Genomic DNA, 8919 nt, shown 5'->3' on the forward strand with positions numbered 1-8919 from the left:
GTCCCGCATCGGGCTCCTGCATGGAGCCTGCTTCTCCCTCTGCCTTTGTCTCTGCCCCTCTCTCTGTCTCTCGTGAATAAATAAAATCTTTAAAAAAAAATGACAATAACTTAGAAATGCTCCATAAGCAACAAAAGCTTTTTAATCACATGATTAAGAGGCTTCTAAAAAGATGGCCTAGTACTTAAAATAGTTTTATGGCTTTTTACTGTGTAGAAGGGACAATGTTTTTGGTGTTAAGGAAAATGGGCATGTGAAAATTTAAAAATGCAACACATGTTGAAAGTACATACGAGGGAAAACTGAATGAGAGGTCATCAGAGAGGGAGACAAACCATGATAGACTCTTAACTCTAGGAAACAAACTGAGGGTTGCTGGAGGGGAGGTTGGGAGGGGGGATGTGGTAACTGGGTGATGGGCATGAAGGAGGACATGTGTGATGTGATGAGCACTGGGTGTTATGCGCAACTGATGGCTTATTGAATTCTACATCTGAAACTAATGATGTACTTATTTATATGTTGACTGAATTCAAATTTAAAAAAAAAACAAAAATATACATAGTACTTTCAAAATCAATTTGGGAAAAAGTACACTGATCCCATGTTGTCTGTAAAGATTTGATAATGTCTATAAGTTGAAATTCATCAATAAGTAACAGATGTGTTGGTTTAAATATTTTCAAAATCTCTATGAATATAACTTAGGGGTACTTGGGTGGCTCAGCGGTTGAGCATCTGCCTTTGACTCAGGATGTGATTCTGGGGTTCTGGGATCAAGTCCCACATTGGGCACCCTGCATAGAGCCTGCTTCTCCCTCTGCCTGTGTCTCTGCCTCTCTCTGTCTCTCATGAATAAATAGATAAAATCTTTTAAAAAATATATAACTTAACTTTAAATATGAAATGGATATTTTACACAAATCATGGTTATTCTATCTTCTGCTTATCAATCTTTCTAAAATATTTCTGAAATATCTTACTTTTTAGAAGCTGATGGTAGTCTATGCCAACTCTTCTTGTGTGAATCAGAACAATTTCTGTTTTCAAAATCAGAAGGGAAAAAAACCAATAATGCCAGATGTTTAAAAATGTTTATCATCTCAATCTCATCCTTAGATTTTTGCTTGCATTCTATTACAGCCAGATAGTTCTCTGCTGCCTAAGGCCACTGTGCTCAGTCAGGCACCGAGGTACTGGCTGACAATAGAGCAAGAGCATACCTGGAAAGGGTCTAAGTGAAAAGCATTGGCAGAGGGATCCTGACGAGTAGGCTCACCTGCTGCTCAGTGTTTTTCTCTATAAATTTTCAACTCATTGATTTTCAGATAGGAAAAAAAAGATTGCTGATCCCTACTGGAATACAGAATTGGCCATTAGTGGTATAATTCACTATGGATTAACAAAAGATAGACTCTCATAGGCTTGTTTGTATTTCATCTGTTTGAAAACTGAAGAGCTCTATTTTCTAAGGGATTCAGGGAGAAGAGTTTGTGTGCAGTAAGGATTACTTGAGAAGCCTGTGTGGCAGCCTTGCCATCTCTATTCACTCTAAAAACCGTCTTAGAACTACAATGAGAACATTGCATTCAATTTTACAAAACTAGAAAACTTTCAGACTTACAGCTCACAAACAGTTGACACTGGCATTTGTTTACAACTAAGACCAAAATTTAAGTGAAAATTCACAACTCTGACTTCTTTTGCAATAGAATCTATTTTAAGACCAAGAGCCCACTAGTGTTTGCAAAGAAAATGTATGTTTATTGCTATCAACTAGATCCAACAGTTACAAACTTATTTCTTTATCTTGTTTGGTAAGCAGGTCTTGCCTCAATTATGATTCTGTAGTCTCTGTTCCAGATCGACATAGAGATTGAGTTTGAGGAAAATGATGCTTTGTTTCTAGATGTCTTGTGTATCTCTTTGTGCTTCCATTTTTACCATCTATAAAATCGCTTCAGCTTTTCATGGCAGTTAACCAATTCTGAAACTTTTACAGGGCTCAGACTAAATAAGTTATACACATTTTAAAATTAGCATTATGGGTTTTGCCATTTGGCATTCTCTTTTATTTTAACAATTTTCATGAAAGTTTAAAGGTAATAATGCATTTCATGTAATACTGCTTAATTATTACTATCTACTATTTATCCAATGATCTCATGATGGCTTATAAACACTAATTAATTGAGATTTACAAAACCCTGTGAAGTTTCAAGTACAATGCCAGGTTGTGTTTAACCACTTAATTCTCTAAATGCTGCTTTGAAGTCTTTGAGTATTTAACCAGTGATTATAACTCGTGTTGCCATGTGGGAAACTTGAAGTAGACTCATTTTTATCTTGTTCCCATGGTTTTCAGAGTTTCCAAAGTTTATTTCTGGAAAGAACCTCTGGTTCTTTCAACTAAGTAATGTTGGCTTTGCATTGAAACTACATCTTTAAGAGTATTCAGATCTGGCAGAAAGTGATATTGGCATTTTCAGTCACCTGCAACTATAATAGTATATACCTCATTATTCCTGCTATGGCTTTTTCTACAGCAGTCTGCCTTTGAGACTTCAAAGTGTGGCCCACAGAGTACACTTATATGACAAAAATTTCATCATGAGCTTAGCTCCTTTCCACATGTTCTCTGATTCTCTTTCTTTTCCTTCTATTCCAAATTAAAAGTATAGAATAGAACTGTGGGCTGGTAATCAAGAGGCCAAGGGCTTGCAAGTATGTGACTTGGAAGGAAGGAATTTCACTTAAAAAATTGTTTTCTATACACAATGCAGGCAAAATAATACCTATCCTACTATTTCTCAACATTGTGGCCATTATAAAGTGAAACTGTATATAGTTGTCCTTTTTTTTGGAGTCTCCCTGCCTGGTTCATATCCATTCATCGAATATTTATTCAATGTGTATTATGCGCCATGCTCTGGTCAAAGGGCTGGGAAAGTAGCAATTTTCAAACAAATAGACAAATAATTTTTATTCTCATGGAACATATATTCTGCTGGGCAGGGGAGATAAATAAGTAAATATATATAATGTATTAGATTTTATAAATATTGTAAAGAATCCTGATTTAATACAAGTTTTACTACTTATGAGCTACATAGCCTTGGGAAAATTATTTGACCTTATTATACTTCAGGTTTCTAATCTGTGAAATGAGAAAAAGAATACTAATTACATTTTAGGGTTGTTTTATTACAAATAGTCCTGTTTGATATGCTAGTAAGATTTAGCAAATTCCAGCAAATTTTATAGTCATTACGATAACAGGAAAGCAAAGAGACTTTCTAAACAAACAACTAATGATTCTTAGAATTGAGATTTAAACCCAGGCAATCAAATTTAAGATTCTTGCACTTAAGTACTGGCCTACATTACCACCCACTAATAATAATAGCTAAGAGGGTCACATGTATAATCTAGTTTAACCCATACAAGAACCATATAAAATAAGAAACGTTATTGTCCCACTTCATAGAAGCCTCCTTTAAGCTCCTGAGTTACCACCATCAGCTCTTCTCAGAGACCTGAGTTCCAGCTCTGTGGCTCCTCTCTTCCAAGCATTATATACCAATTATCCTTACCTTTTCTCTTTGTAGCCCTTGCTATTGAGGTGATAGGGCTTCCTGAAATTGCTAATGCATTTTACCTCAGTGTCCTCTTTTCATGTGTTTGATTCTCCAATAACTGTTTAATCAATCCCTCTATAAATAAAATTTCCTTGTTGAAATACTGTGGTTTTTGTTTTGCCTGATTCTGTACTTAATACCAAATCTGGTCACCCCAAAAACTTCACAAAGATGGAATCTGGGGATTGACTAGGTCATGTCCTTGGCCTTGAATGCCATACTAAGTTCATTGCCAGTGAGAAAGGGAACACTAATAATTCATGGCATGTAGTGCCAAGGGCCATCACAATTAAGTTATCTTCTAACTCAAGCAAATGTTGCACACTTTCTAACATAATATCCTTTATCTAGATGGTACATGCTTTGTTTAACCAATTCCCTACAAATGGGGTAATTTTCAATTTTTCATAATGATGATACTATAATAAACACATATATCTGTATATATCATATACACATATATTTTTGCAGGAGTATGAGTATTGGCATAATACTCATTTAATGATTTAGGATAAATAATTAAAAAGTAATGCCTAATAGTATGGAGATTATTCCTGGCAGTGAAATTGTGGACTATTCTTATTTTCTCTTTTATAATATTCTGCACTTCTGATTTCCTCTCCAATAAGAATTTTTGTATAAGAAAAAATGAAATTGTCCCTGTCCCCTAATCGTTTTTAATGTTGCCACTATCACATCACAACTGTACTTTGTTGTGATTTATTGAGATTTACATCAATTGTCAACTGTATAGTAATCAAGAAAAGTCATTAAGTCAACTAACTGATTACTTTGATTCATTTGGTCAATTCTTTCCCTTCAAGGATGATAGTAATTTTCAGGTAATTGAAAGTAATTCATGAAATCATATAATCTCTAGGCTGGAAGAGACTGTAAATGCCCTAAAGAAGTTCTCCATCTTAATATTAAAATACATATGATGTCTATAATTCAATAAGTCATTAAATATTTAATATGTTGAAAAATTAGGAAATCCTCAAGGCCCTCTAGTCTTCTCTTTTCTTAGCTAAATTCACCCAAAACAAAGTCTTCAATTATAAACTATCAAGTTGGCATTGCTCAAAATTTTATCTGTATTCTAGAATTATCCTCTGATCTCCAGAAAGGTTTTTAAAAACAGGAATAAGGATTTGCATTGGCGGAAAAGGGGCATAGGGTCTTATAATAGAATTGGATCAAGATTAGAGGTAGAAAGGCACTCTATATCTAGCCCCTGCAGAAGTAGAAAAGGGTGCCTAGATTGACAGTGGGATGCAGGAGGGATACATTATCATACAGTCACACAGGATATGACTGTAGATAAGGTATAGGCAGATAGATCTTACTAAATCCACTTGTAATGGGGTGAGTTGCACGGCATCAAATGGAGAATTCAAGATCATGACATTGCCTAACTCACTGATAAACAGCAACAGTGAGCCACCTGAAAGCCAAATCAAAGCATGCAAGCCAGCTGAAGCCTGCAGATTAGTGTATCCATTTGAGAAAGCACTGTGATTGCCAAGAGAAATCGTATTGTTTGTTTGATTCATCCTCTCCCTTTACAGAAGGTGACGGTCCTCAAATACACCAAGTCAGCAGCAAAGGTGCTATAGAAAGAACCAGCACCAATGCTTTCAGGTGGGGACAGAATGGAAATCTTTTACACAGTGCACTCCAATTCAGTGAACGACACTTGGCTGGACGGGCCAAATATTAGAAATACTATGAAAAATTCCTCTATAACTACTACTCACATTCCCCAAATGTTAACAATTTACAACATTTGCTCTTTTACTATACACACACATGCACATATACACACATACACATTATTTTTTCCTATATTTTTAAAAAGTAAGTTGTATGCTTGGCTGCTGATTCACTCCTAAATACCCCAGTCATTAATTCCTAAAATCAAGGAATGTTTTAATATCAAACCAGTACAATAGTAGAATAAAAAAATTACCATTGACACGATATTTTTATCTAATTCAGAGACCTAATTCACATTCCCTCTAAGATCTTAATAAAATATCTTTACAAAAAGAAAATCCAAGATCATATATTATCTTGTCATTTTTCTTTAGTCTCATTTAATCTAGAATACTTCTGAGTCTTTCTTTATATTTCATAATGTTGATCTTTTTGAAGACTATATATCAGTTTTTGTTTTTATTGGGATAAAATAATATAGTATAAAATTTACCATCAACCATTTTTAAGTGTACAATTTAATATGTTAAATATATTTACATTGTTGCACAACAAATCTATAGAACTTTTCATTTCGCAAAACTAAGACTCCATACCCATTGAACACTAATTCCTGTTCCTCTTTCTTTTTAGCCATCTGTGACTACTTTTCTACTTTCTGTTTCTATTATTTTGACTATTTAGATACTTCATATAAATGGAATCATACACCATTCGTTCTTTTGTTACTGGCTTATTTCACTTAGCATATGGTCCTTGAAGATCATCTATGTTTTATCATGTGAAAGGATTTCATTCTTTTTTGAGGCTGCATAGTATGTATGTATTTTCTTTATCTAGTCATCCACTGATAAACATTTGGTTGCCTCCACCTCTTGGCTGTGAACAATGCCTCAATGAACATGAGTGTGCAAAGGTCTCTTCAAGATCATGCTTTGAACTGTTTCAGATATATCCCCAGAAATGAGGGTGATAGACTGTATCATAATTTAGATTTTTTCAGGAACTTCCATACTATTTTCTTTAATGGTGGCACAATTTTACATTTTAACAGCAGTGCATAAGAGTTTCAGATTCTTAAAAAAAATTAAAAAATAAAAAAAATTTAAAAAAGAGTTTAAGATTCTTATATCTTCATCAGCACTTTTTATTTCCTGTTCTTGTGATAGTGACCTTCCTAACAGAAGTGAGGTATTTCATTGTGGTTTTGATTTATTGTTTTCTTAGAATTAGTGATATTGAACATCTTTTGATATACTTCTTGGCAATATATATGTCCTCTTTGGAAAATTATCTATTATTCAAGTCTTTTGCTCATTCTAAAATTGGACCTTTTATTGTTGTTGAGTTATAGGAGTTCCTTATATATTCTGGATATTAACCATTATCAGATATACGCTTGAAAATATTTTCTCCCATTCCATATGTTGGATTTTCATTCTGTTGATTGCTTCCTTTGGTGTGTAGAAGTTTTTAAGTTAATGTAGTCCCATTTGTCTATTTTTTTCTCAGGTTCTCTGTGATTTTGATGTCATATTCAAGAACTCATTGCCAAATTCAATGTCCTGAATGTTTCCCCCTCTGTTTTCTTCTTGGAGTTTTATAGTTTCAGATCTTACGTTTTTTGTTTTTAAACCATTTGGAGACATTTTTGTAAATTGTATACAGTTTTTGATCCAGTCTCACTGACCTCCATTGCCCCAAATATGCTAATTTCTGGGCTGGACCCCCTTTTCTTACTTTCTTGGTCTTCTGACACCTATTCTTTCTTCTGATCTCAGCTCAAACACTACCTGCTCTAGACAGCCTTCCCTGACCTCCCAGAATAGCTCAGGTTCCTTATTTTTACATTCTTACAGGATTGTGTGCCTTTCCTTCATAGAATTTGCTACTGCGGTAAATTTAGATTTGTTTTTGTGAGTTTGGATGGACATCCATCTCCTTGATAAACAGTAAATTCTATAAAAGCAAAAATTATTGCTTACCTTTGTGCCTGCACAAAGTGTTTAACTCATAGCATTCACTAAATAATAGTCTAACAATAGTCATAATAATAGCACTAATGTTGGGTATTTACTATTTGCCAGTAATTCTGCTAAGTTCTCATCATCTCTGTATCATACCAGAAAAACAAATGTCAATAAAATACAGTTTGTGAAAATAATTTCTTTGAATGCTATTGAATTCTTTTACACAATCTTTTATAAATTATATAATGGTGCATCTGCTTTTGGTAACTTATTAAATAAGTAAAATATATTATGAACTCTAATAAGGAATCTACAATAAAAAAGATATAATCTTATAGAGAAAACCTTATAAATCATAGACAGTATCTCTTTTAAATAATTTTTGTGTTGAGACACATACTGACATTCTACATATGTAAATTTACAAAACTCAAACTGCATGAAGAATTCTTTTTATTTATTTTAATTTTAATTTTTTAAAAGACTTTATTTATTTTATTTATGAGAGACACACAGAGAGACACAGAGAGAGGCAGAGACACAGGCAGAGGGAGAAGCAGGCTCCATGCAGGAAGCCCAAGGTGGGACTCGATCCAGGGGCTCCAGGATCACACCCTGGGTCAAAGGCAGGCGCCAAACCGCTGAGCCACCCAGGCTGCCCAAGAATTCTTTTTAAAGAATGATCTGATGCCATTAGTGGCAGAATATACAAACAGTGAGAATTATAAAAATTCATAATGGAAAGTAAACCAGGATCCATATTTTTAAATGAATGAAGTTAGAAAAAGAAAGGAATCTTTCCCACGAATAAAGACACTAGATTTAAATGTCATTTTTGCTTTTTAGAAATTACCTGCCAGTACTTATTGGCTACCCCTTCTTATCAAGTCTTTGACTCTCATTACCAATGGCAGACATTATCTGGCTTTGATTGTTGTGCCTGTAGTTTGGTCTACTAAAGGTCAGCTGGAGAATCTTTGAGCATCAATAGGGACCTCTGGAAGAAGACATAGTCATTTTGCTGCTTTAGAATTTGAAATACTCTTTCATTAACTTATAACTTATTTATTCTTTAAAGTTTATTTAATTTTTTTTAGTAATTTATACACCCCATGTGGAGCTCAGATTCACAACCTCAAGATCAAGAGTCCAGTGCTCTTCTGAATGAACCAGCAGTCACCCCTCATTAACTTGCAATTTAAGTAATGATATGTATTGCCTGGGTTGAAGGAGTAAAGAGTTAATTTTTTTTCTAGAATTAAAAAATAATAATTCTAGTTAGTTAACATACAGTTAGTTATGGGTGTATAATATAGTGATTCAACAATTCTTTTTTTTTTTTTTTTAAGATTTATTTATTTATGAGAGAGAGAGAGAGAGACAGGAGGAGGGAGAAGCAGGCTCCATGCCGGGAGCCCGATGCGGGACTCGATCCGGGACTCGATCCTGGGTCTCCAGGATCACGCCCTGGGCCAAAGGCAGGCGCCAAACCGCTGAGCCACCCGGGGATCCCCTGATTCAACAATTCTACACATTACTCAATGTTCATCAAAATAAGTGTATTTTTAATCCTCTCCACCTATTTCACCCATCCC

The sequence above is a fragment of the Canis lupus genome, chromosome 21, assembly GCF_003254725.2.
Source record: "Canis lupus dingo isolate Sandy chromosome 21, ASM325472v2, whole genome shotgun sequence".
NCBI classification, from domain to species: domain Eukaryota; kingdom Metazoa; phylum Chordata; class Mammalia; order Carnivora; family Canidae; genus Canis; species Canis lupus.